The sequence below is a fragment of the Marmota marmota genome, unplaced genomic scaffold, assembly GCF_001458135.2.
Source record: "Marmota marmota marmota unplaced genomic scaffold, marMar, whole genome shotgun sequence".
Classification (NCBI taxonomy): Eukaryota; Metazoa; Chordata; class Mammalia; order Rodentia; family Sciuridae; genus Marmota; species Marmota marmota.
The window spans coordinates 35,059,141-35,071,234 of NW_026000026.1; the positions used below are offsets into that span (position 1 = coordinate 35,059,141).

The 12,094-nt window shown below is 35.0% G+C and overlaps 1 long non-coding RNA gene across 2 annotated transcripts in view; it reads right to left on the bottom strand.

Annotated features, from left to right (window-relative positions):
- Positions 1-730: 730 nt before the first annotated feature.
- The window catches only part of LOC125619049, a 21,172-nt gene continuing 9,808 nt past the window's right edge, over positions 731-12,094 (bottom strand). Inside the window, exons 2-5 of one of the 2 annotated variants that reach the window (XR_007350521.1) lie at positions 7,725-7,905; positions 5,875-5,971; positions 1,983-2,068; positions 731-1,267 (exon numbers count right to left, since the gene is read on the bottom strand). This is a non-coding gene — a long non-coding RNA (uncharacterized LOC125619049). Of the gene's footprint in view, positions 1,268-1,982; positions 2,069-5,874; positions 5,972-7,724; positions 9,609-12,094 lie in introns of those variants that run through there. The other variant, XR_007350520.1, reaches the window with a different exon arrangement.

The following is a 12,094-nucleotide window of genomic DNA, read 5'->3' on the forward strand; positions in this document are numbered from 1 at the left end:
ACTCAGTTTTCTAAATGTTATGTTTGGGAGACTAGTCTATGTTTAATATTTTGTACTCATTAAATAGACCTCTTTTGAAGAACCCTATATAGATAAACATTAGAAGTATAAGATACTGGACAGAAAGGAAGCCTTCCATAGATACGCAGCTATTGTTAACCTGCACAAGTTTCTCAGTCTCTGTTAGGAGAGAACGGGAGGTGAACTGCCTTTGCTCCTTTCTCTTTATTGGGCAGCTTAATCTCCTGCCTTGAAGAGAGGGGAAGAACAGCATGCTCTTTTCAGATCCCCCGCAGCAGCAAAGCATTGGGGGAAAAAAACCCCACTGGATCCAAAGACACTGTAGTCAAACCAAGTTCCCCAAGCATAAAAGCAATTATAGAAAAAAAAATTATTATATGTTTCTTTTGAATTTTAAATACATAGAAGGAAATATCTGGGGGACAAAATATAAATGTAGCAACAAAATCTTTTAAACTATGCTGAAATGTCAGAAATGTTAAAACCATCTGACAAAAAAAATTGAAAGCAGTAATTGTAAAAAATGTTTCAACAGTAATTATGAGTATATTTGAAATCAGTGAAAAATAGAAAATTTCAGCAGAGAAATAGGAAATAAAAAGGCCAAATGGAAATATTAGACCTGAAAAATATAATCACTGAAAAAATTTTAAACTCAGAGGATGAATCTTAAAAGCAGAATGAAGAGACAAATAAAATGATCAATAAACTGGAAAACAGAATAATAAAAATTACTCTGTCTGGACAACAGCAACAAAATAGATGGAAAAGAAAAACAGATTTGGGGACTTGTAGAGCGGTCTTAATAAATAGAATATTTATACGATTTGAGTTATTGTTACAGAAGAGAAACAGGCCAAGGCTGAAAATATACTTGATGAAATTTTGGCTGCAAAGTTTCCAAATTTGCAAATCATCAAAAGAGATTGCAAATGCATGCACACACACACACACACACACACACAACACAAAATCCTAGACAGGCGAAAACCAAAGAAATCCACACCAAGAAAACTAAAGACAAAGAAAATCTTAAGATCAATGAGTGCAAAATAACAACTTACAGAATTAAAGTGATTTCTCATTAGAAACCACAGAGGTCAGAAGGAAGTGTTCCAATATTTTTCAAGGGCTGAAAAATGTCAGCTATTTACCCAGAATCCAGGAGCCAGTGAAGATTTTTTGAGAAGTAAAAAATCAAGACATGCTCAGAAGGAGGAGAGCTGAGATCATCACCAGACCTACTCTAAAAAGAAAGGAAATGATAAAAAAGGAACTTTAAAACACCTGGAAGGAAAGAATACAATAATAAAAATATTGGTAAATATCCTTTTCCTCTTAAGACTCTAAATTACATGTGATGATGGAAGCAAAAATTTTAACAGTGTCTAATGTAGTTCTAAATCTATGTAGAAGTATTTAAAAATTATATTATGAATAGAGGATAGTAAATGAACAAAAAGAGGGGTAAGGATTTCTGTACTTCAAACTGTTAAAATAATAACAGTGAAAGACTGAGATAGATCGATTGATCCATGGATATTTTAATCATTAAGCTATTCAAAAAGATACATTTTAAAAACTAAAGATAATTTAAAAGGGGATCCTAAGAATTTTCAAGCAATGTACATAGTCAAAAATATTAAACAAGTAAAATCAGAATAATTGGAAAAGAAATAAATAACAGGAAATAAAATAAAATGGGATACTTGGACCCTAATATGTTAATAAATGCATTAAATATAAAGAGTTTAAATAGCCTTGAAATTAAAGTGTAGATTGACAGAGTAGATTTTTAAAAATAACCCAATTATATAAGGTCTATAAGTGACTTCAAATTTAACAATATAGGTGGTTAAAAGTAAAATGATGGGAAAAGCATATCATGCAAATGTTAATAAAGGAAATAGGAATACCCTATTAATGTCAGGCAAAGTAGACTTCATGTCAGAGAAACTCACCAGAGACAAACATTATTTACTGATGAAAGGGTCCATCCACCAAGAAGACATAGCATCACAAAATGTATGTACCCCAGACAAGAAATCTGCAAAATATGTGAAACAAAAACTGATACAGCTAAAAGGATAAACTGATAAATTCTCCCAGTTTGTTGTTGTTGTTGTTGTTGTTTTGTGTTGTTGTTGTTTTGGAAACCAGGGACACTCTACTGCTGAACTATATGCCCCACCATTTTTATTTATTTATTTATTTTTAAAATTTTAAGACAGGGTTTTGCTAAGTTGCTTAGGGCCTAAGTGCTGAGACAGGCCTCAAATTTGCTATCCTTCTGCCTGCCTCAGACTCCCAAATTTCTGGGATTACAGGCATGTGCCACCATGCCTGGCTAAATCCACAGTTATAATTGGAGAGTTAAAACACCTCTTTTTAGTACTTTACATAACAGCTAGACAGAAAATCAGAAAAAAAAAATACATGACAACTCAACAATACAATCAACCAACAGGATCTAATTGGCATCTATAGAAACAACCTCCCAACAACACAAAATACACATTCTTTTCAACTGGCCCCAGAACATATAACAAGACAAACCACCTCTTGGGCCATAAAACCACCTCAGTAAAAGAATTTAATTCAGACAGAGTATGTTGTACCATAAAGGAATCAACCTAGAAAACAATAATAAAAAGATAACATGAAAATCTTTGAACACTTGGAAACAAAACAACACAATTCCAAGTCATCCATGGGCCAATTGTGAGCTCTGAAGGGAAGTAAAAAAGAATATATTGAACTGAATGAATATGATAATACAACATATTAAAATTTGTGGAAAGCAGTTAAAGCAGTACTGAGAGGGAAAGGCATGTCACTATTGCATCTGTCACAAATAGAAAAAAAAAAAAAACACTTAAAAAATTTAACCTCTCATTTCAAGAACATAGATAAAGAAGAACCTGAAAATCAAAACTCAATGAAATAAGAAGCTGGCTTTTTAAAAACACCAATGAAAATTTGCAAACTTCAATCAAGACAAATAAAGGGGGGAGGTAAGGAGGGAGGGAGAGGGGAGGAAGAAAGTGAGGAGAGGGAGGATATCAGGAATGAAACAGGGGATCCCTATAGACCTTTTCAACAAGTGATGATGGCACAATTGGACATCTATAAGCTGAAACATGAGCTTTGACCCAAGTCTCACATTTTATACAAAAAAAAAAATTGATTGTAGAACTTAAATGTAAAATATAATGCCTTAAAACTTTCAGATATAAAATGGAAAAGAAAAATTATTGGGATATAGGACTAGGCAAAGAGTCCTTAGATTTGACACATGATCCATAAAAGGAAAAGTTGATAAAATGAAGCACCAAAATTAGAAACTTTGGCTATGCGAAAGATTTTCTTAAAAGGATAAAAAGAGTAGATGCAGAGTGAGAGAAAATATTTTCAAACCACATATATGACAAAGGACTAGTACTAGAATATATTAAAAACTTTAAAATTCAACAGTAAGCAGACAATCCAATTAGAAATAGGAAAAAGACGAGAAGAGATCTTTCCCTGATGAGGATATAGTAATGGCAAATAAGCACATAAAAGGATGCTCAGCATAATTTGTCATTAGGAGAAAAAAATTAAAACCATAATGAGATACCCTTAAACACCTATCAGAATATCTAAATTTTAAAAAATAAATTACATTAAATAATTGACAAGAATGCAGAGACATTAAATCACTTGGACATTGCTGGTGTTAATAAAGTGGTACAGTCACTCTGGAAAGAGTTTGGCAGTTTTATTTTAAATAAACATGCACTTCTGTGTGACCCAGCAATTGCACTTCTAGGCACTTATCCCAAAGAAATAAAAATTTATGTTCACACAAAAACCTGTACATGAATATTTATGACACATTTATTTTTAATAGTTAATAACTGCAAACAACCTAGATGTCCTTCAAGGGATGAATGGTATGACAAACCATTCCATACCATGAAATACTACTTAGCAACATAATGGAATAAATTATTGGTACATGCAACAACCTGAATGAATCTGCTGAGCATTAGCTAAGTAAAACAAAGCCAATTCCAATTCTGTTTATATAGCATTCTTAAAATGAGAAATTAAAAAAATGAAAATCATATTAGTAGTTAACACGAGCTAAGAATATAAATATAAATATATAAATATAAATATAAAAGTATAGCATGCATGATCTTTATGGGATAGAAACAATATGTTCTGAATCAATATCAATATCAATATGCTGGTATATGGGCTGAGGCTGAGGCTCAGTGGTAGAGCGCTTGCCTAGCACACGTGAAGCCACTGGGTTTGATCCTCAGCACCACATAAAAATAAATAAAATAAATATACTGTGTCCATCTACAACTATATATATATATATATATATATATATATATATATACACACACACTGATTGTAATGATGTACCGTACCGTAGTTTTGCAAAATATAATGGGGGTGGGGGATGAATAAACTGTACTCAAGATCTTTCTGTATCCTTCTTTATGATTTTGTGTGAATCAACAATGATCTCAAAATATTTTATTTTTTAAAAAGGTAAAGGCTAAAGTGGTTTTGAAGAATGAAAGAGGGCATGTGTAGAAATTATTGAGAAAAGCACTGAGTGAGAATAGGAAGACCTAGATTCAAGTCTTGATTCAACCAACTTGGGAAAATCTCATTTGTACAAACTCATTTGTCCAATGCAATTGACAAAACTAATAGTATCACCCAGAGTTGATAACAGATATAAATTACATTAATTGGAAGAAAAACTTTGAACATATAAGAACTAAGGCTTTATGTAAACATTAGGTAATATGAAAGCTTTTATTATGTACATAATGTCTCAAAGTCCATTTCTTCTGGTAGTTCAGAAAAATAATTACCTAACTAAGACTGAAAACTAATTTCATTTTCACCATTTGACATTAAATCCCTGCAATATAAGCAAAGAACACTACCGGAGAAAAGAAGAGCCCAATCTCTTTTCCTATGCTACTCCTCTTTCAAAAGACCAAGGAAATCCCACATATTCCCTCTCCTGCTACAAGAGTGCTGTCAAATAACCTCATGAAATCTGTGTTGTGGAGAATGGATCACCCTCAGGTCTCACTTTCAACATTTTCTATTTTAGGACGGGTTTGGAGTGGTTGCAAAGATTTCATTGCATGGTCCTTCACATGAGAGAGAAACAATTTAGCCATTTGTAACCTAGAAAGAAAGAAAGAATAAAGTCCATGGGGTGCTGTGGGGGAAGAGAGTAGGGATCATTTACTCTATAAGAGGCATTTGGTTCTATTGGGATGCTCTTTGCAGCCATTAATTTTCAGTTATTTCAATAAACCCTAAACCAGCATTTTAAAAGAGGGCATGTCTTAAGTTTATTTAATAAGAAGTTAAATAGGCATTGGTTGACTCAGTATCCTAATGGTATTATCTAGGGCTTAGGTTCTCCCTACATTACTTATGTTTTCAACTCACATGATTGGCTTCATTTTTTTGTTGTTGTCATTATACATGACAGTAGAATCTATTTTAATATATGTGTACAAGCAAGGAATATGTCTTATTCTAATTAGGATCCCAGTCTTGTGGATATACATGATATTGAGACTCACTGTGATGTATTCATATATGTACACAGGAAAATTAGGTCAGATTCGTTCCACTGTCTTGCCTATTTTTATCCCCTCCTTCATTCCCTTTATTCTCTTTTGTCTAATCCACTGAACTTATATTCTTCCCCACACCTTGTTGTGGGTTAGCATCCACATATCAGAGAGAACATTTGACCTTTGGCTTTTTGGGATGGGCTTATTTCACTTAGCATAATAGTCTCTAGATCCATCCTTTTACCTGCTAATGCCATAAAGTCATTCTTCTTTATTGGCTTCATTTTTAAGACTGGTTTCTTCCAGGGCACAATTGTGGATTCACACACCTCCATTCAAATCTGGGGCAGAGAAAGAGAATAGCTTATTCCAAAAAGTGAGGTAGAACTTTCCCAGAAATTTCCAACAAATGTCTCTTCACATATCGTTGGCCAGAACTGGGTCACATGATTTTTTTTTATAAACTGTTTTATCTAGATTTGCATAACTGGGACCAAAATACCTAAGAAGAGCAACATAGAGGAAGAGTAATTTATCTGGGGCTCACAGTTTCAGAGGTCTCACTCCATAGATGGCCAACTTTATTGCTCTGTTCCCAAGTCAAGGCAGGATGTCATGGCGGAAGAGCATAGCAAAGAAAAGCTGCTCTCCTTGTGGCAGCCAGGAGAGAGAGAGAGAGAGAGAGAGAGAGAGAGAGAGAAGGGGGAAGGTGCCACAGATAAGATGCACCCTTCCAAGGCACAGCCCCAGTGACTCACCTGCTCCAGCCATGCCCCCCCTGCCTACAATGACCACTCAGTCCATTGAAACCAGGATTGCCTAATCAGGCTACAGCTCTCATAATCCAATCATTTTATCTCTGAACATTTCTGAGCTAACACAGGAACTTTTGGGGGGGGCACCTCATATCCAAACCATAACATAAACCAATCATAGGTGGAGAAGTGAGATGACCCTTAGTCCAATCAGATTCATTATTGAAGTTGAGGGAATTCCTCTGAGTCCAGGGGCTAATTACTTGGACAAAACTGAGATTCTTTTAGGAAGACAAAATGAGGTAGTATTTGCTATATAGGCAGTTAGGTGCCCAGTGATACTGCTTCCTTCTTTTAATTCAGTAAATTGGGACTAAGTGACATATGTCTGAGGACTCTGACACTAAGTAGTGCAAAAACAGGGTTGGGTTTGACTTTTCTAGTTAGTTTCAAATCTTTCTTTAAGCTATGAAACTATAAGTCAAATTCTTGGGCCCTCACTTCCTTATTTCTGAAAGGGAATTAAGTTTTATAATCTTGGGAAAATTACTCATCTTTTTTGTACATCAGCTTCCTTATCTGTAAATCCTTCATCTGAGGTTTTGAATAGTTTACTTGTAAGGTGGTGTATTGGGCTTCTAGGGCTGTCATAACAAAGTACCACAGACGGTGTGTCTTGAACAACAGAAATTTCTTTTCCAGCTATTCTGGAGGCTGGAAGTCCAAAGTCAAAGTGTCAGCAATATTAATTTATTCCTAGGACCTCTCTCCTTGACTTCTAAATGGTTATCTTTTCTTTGTATCTTCACCTGATCTTTCTTCCATGTGTGTCTGTGTTCTAATCTCTTCTTATAAGCACACAGTCCTATTGGGTTAGGACTTATTCTAATGACCTCATTTTGGTCCTTTAAAGACCCTGTTTCAAAATATGTCACATTCTGAAACAGTGGACATTAGAATTTCAACATACGAATCTTGGGAGACTATAATTCAGTAATAATGGGTTGATATGAATAATAAAAGTTTTAATATATGCTAAAAACTTAGATCCATACAATAGGTGCATATTTGGCATTAGCTATAAAATTATCTTCTTACTTTAAATAATTGCAGTAGAGGTGATATCAATAGTATTGGAAATAGTAGTAGCATCACTAGAAGGCTAATAGCAGAACTGCCTGAAAGAAAAGATCAAAGGGACCTTAGTCAAGGAAAGGAGGGACATATTTTAAAGGAGGAATGAGTCACAAAGAAATAGTATTTTTATCACACTATTTCCAGTTAAAATGGCTGTGAAATGTATTATATCAAAACTTAGTGGTTTAAATAAACAACTTACTTTCTTCATGAATCTGCAGTTTTGCCAGGGCAAGCTTACTCCAGCTGTACTTGTCATCATTAGGGACAGTTCAGTGTCTGGTTCGCATGTCTCACCCCGCTGTCAGTTGGAACATCAGTTGAACACCTACATGGACCCTCTTCACATGGCTTGGGCTTCCTCACAACATGGTGGCTGGGTTCTAAATGTGTGCATTCAGAAAGATTAAGTAGAAACAGCACCTTTTACGACCTAACCTCAGAACTTACTCAAAATCACTACTGTTGCATTCTACTTGTGGAGGAATTCATAAAGATTGTCAAGATTCAAAAGAAGGGAAAACAGACTGCTCCTTTTGATGGGGAGCACCAAGGTCTGGAAGAGTCTGTTGGGCTGGAAATACTGCCATGGTCATTTTTGTAAAATACAATCCTGTGTGCATCCCTACATCCTCACATGAAGGTCTTCCTTCTAGAGGTTTTTTTTTTTTTTTTTCAAACAGTGTTGGTTTGTGATTTTGTTCTGATCAGAATTGGATCCTAATACTACACTCAATTCCCAGGGTTTGAGGATAAAATGCCACAGGTGAAAGAAAACTTTTCAGAAGAGCCTTATAAAAGAGAACTCCCTAGGCAAAGTTTCAGTGTGGATTATAGTCCTCTTCTGACCAGGCACACACCGGAAAGGGGTGATTTCCCTGATAACCTTTCCTTTTAATTACTCCAAGGAAATCATGTCTCAGCCCCCAATAGATAACTCAGATTTTCATCTGTAAAAGAAAGCCTAGAAATTAAGGAGAACCACCATCCCATTATAAGCTCTAATGTTGTATGAAAATAAGGGGCAAAAAAGGATGAATTAAGAAAATATAAAAGCAGTATCACAGGTCCATGAGAAGGAGAAATTGAGTTGTTGCTTGCCTTATATTTGAATGCTGTGCATGATTTGCATGATGGCAATAATAATTTACTGACAAAATGCTTTGATTGAGTTGCCTTTACTGAAGAGGCTCTGCATGCTTTTTCACCAGCTTGCTACAATTAAAAGCAGCAGTAAATAGAGTCTTTCTATTTAGATTGAAAAGCAACAATTAAGCTTGCCCATCTATAAATAGGAGGCAGTTTCACATCTATGGCCCAACTGCACACATTAAAGACTTTAGCTCCAAATGCCCCCAATTTATTTCTGCAGGACAAACCAATAAATTGTCAAACTCTGACCTTAAAACTGACAATTGCATAGAAAATGAAAGAAGGTAAATTATGCATAATTTTAAATAATTACTGGGATGTCTGTTAGGCCAGAAAATCAGTATACTCACTGGAAATCTAAATTTACAAGCTTCTAGTTTTTTTTTCTTTTTATTTCATTTCACCATTAACAAACTCTAGTTTGCCTTGAGTATCTGTCAGAGATGACTCTCCTTTGCCTGAGACACATGGATAAAAATTATGGATTTTAGAATTAGGGTAGGGAAGATGGAAAATATAAAGGTCTTTCTCAAGATTCCTATAATTTAAGTGATTCAGCAAAGAGACCAGGATATGGGCAGTCATCATCAAATATTCTTGAATAAATTTTTAAAACTGCAAATCATTTGTCCCATCTATAATACATAGATTGAGTTTTCAGTGTTGATTCAAACTCCTCATCTTCTGCTAGAGGAAACTGGGGGCTCAGGAAACCACATGAATTGTCCAGGATCACAGAATATGACTATGGCAGAGCTAGAACTCAATAGATTCCTTCATCGCCACTCCATCATCCACTCAATGCCCATTTTTTCATGATTTTCAATACAAAAAAAATTATCTCAATAAGACATAAAGTCCAAATGGCAAATATTTCTTTGAATGCAAGATGAATTTTCAAAGATGACAGGGTTTCCAACTTGGAAATAGTGGGCTACCTCTTCTAGATCTCCTGTCTGGAACAATAATTTCTAATTTCCAACAGCAAAAAAAAAAAAATTGAGTTTCTAAAATATGTGCTAAGTAATCACATCTTTTTGAGATTTATGAGTCTTGTTTGTTTTGTGTTTGCATATGCCCTGTGTCTTCCAGTGATTTTTCCATCTGATTGCAACTCCCCTTGGGTCATGTGCTGCATATGTTCTGTTGCCTCCCCTCATCCTCTCCACTCTACTCTGTGCCCAAGAGATTGGCATGTATCAACTCATCAATGGATCCATGCTCTCTGGCTTCAATTTCAGCTTTGCTGTTGGAAACACCAATAGAAGACTGAGTAGAAAAAGAACAAAGAAGCCAGGGGTTTTATCCACTATTTCACTTCCTGCAGAGTAAAGCAAAATTTACAAACTGAGCCCAGTACAGATTAAACCAACTCCAGAAACTACTAATGAGAATTAATGACTGTTATATAAAACTCATTTTTCAGGGGTGGCTTTTTATATAGCAGCATCTGACTAATACAACATATGATACCAAAAAGGAATAATTTGTACAACAGAGTCATCCTAAAATGGAGATAAATACCTCTGAAGACTGGAAATAGATGAGACTCCAGAGGAATAACTGGGATTGAGTTTGCATATTCAATTCTAGATCTAGAAGCTAATGGAGATAGCTGGGTTCCTATAACAAAAATACAAGTATTCCATGGGATGTAAGAGATTCACTTTCAAACTTGTTTAAAACCAGAAGCAAGTTTGAAGTTTTCTCATCTGTGAAAGGTGACTGAAATAATCTGTTAAAGCCACTGTCTGAACTGAATCATTTATACAAAACTAAATAGCAGTGAAGCTAAGCACGTGAGCTACCAATGTAAGACCTGTTTTTTCACTGGATGTTCTTAAGTAGTGGAAGAAGAGATTTAAATAGAAATCTGCAAGCCTGAGATACAGATAGCAAGAGACTCCATTTGATACTAAATTTCTAAAACACATGAAGAAATAATGCTAAGAAAGAGAGCTACATTGGTAATTAATTCACTCTTGAATGGAATGAAAATAATAAAGGAGATATTCTGCAGAGAATGTCACTAAAATAACTACCAAGAATGTATCTTGGCCTGGAGCTACAGCTCAGTGGCAGAGTGCTTGCCTAGCATGTATGAAACACTGGGTTCAATCCTTAGCACTACACAAAAATAAACAAATAAAATAAAGGTATGCTGTCCATGCAAAACTACAAAATTTTTTAAAAAAGAATATATCTCATGAAGAAGAAAAAATATCCTGAGAACAATAGAGGGATAAGATGGAAGAAATAAATAATAATTTGTCTAGAATTTGGTACAATATGTTAAGTTTAATTTATTGTTAACTTTTTAAAAAAGAATGGTATTTTTCTTATAATTAAATAGAATTCAAATATCAAGGAAAATATAGATGGCAAAGATGTTCAATGAATGGCTAATGCATGCTAGGTTCCTGAGTTACTTGGGAAGAAAGCAAAGATACTATACAACTTAAATATTGTTAATAATTTTTATAGTTAAGGTGATTGTGGTGCCACATGCTTATAATCCCAGATACTTGGGAGATTGAGGCAGGAAGATTGCAATCTGAGGCATCTTAGTGAGATCCTGTCCCAAAAAATGTGGTTTTCAATGGATACACCTAAAGTAATAGTCTAGAAAGGTTGGAAAGACAGAAATGGGTGGGGAGGAAAGGAAGGCAATTGCTAACCAGAAAAAAAAAGCTGATATGGCAATATTAATGCCAAATGATATTGGCCAAAAGGCATAAGAAGAGACGTTGCATAATGATAAAGGACACAGCCTTGCATTTGAATGACCAACACTATGGGCTTGAAATATAAAGGGAAAAAAACTGATGAAAATATAATACAGAATTGAAAACAATACCATCCTATATACCTGTATTAAAGAACAATAGAACCAGCAAAAAATGTCCATTTTGATTTTAAAAATTCAAAAATAATAAATCCATTTTACAAATGTAGGAACTCAGACCCCAGGAGGTAGAGTGGCTTCATCAAAGGCCACAAAGTTTGTATAAATCAGCCAGGACTAAATCTCACCTTCTAATGCTACATTCTGAGCCATCCCCATTTAATGACATTAACAGATAGAATAAACTATCTACATAAACATAAAGCCTTTTCCAGGTCCTTCAAATAATCCTAAGTGTGGTGGTATAACTTTTATCTTTCAATGTGCTTTACCTTGCCTTCAAAGTATTTTACTTCTAATTATCCATCTCTATAACTATCTAGGGAGGACCCCCTCAAGCCACTGGGGTAGCTACTCAGAAACACAAGTGGAGCTATTGGGAGGTAGGGGAATCCTCATGAGGTGGGGCCCAATGAAGTAAATGAGGCCATGGGGGGAAGGTGCCCTTAAATGAGGATAGTGGGATCCTGGCATCTCTCTCTCTCTCTCTCTCTCTCTCTCTCTCTCTCTCTCTC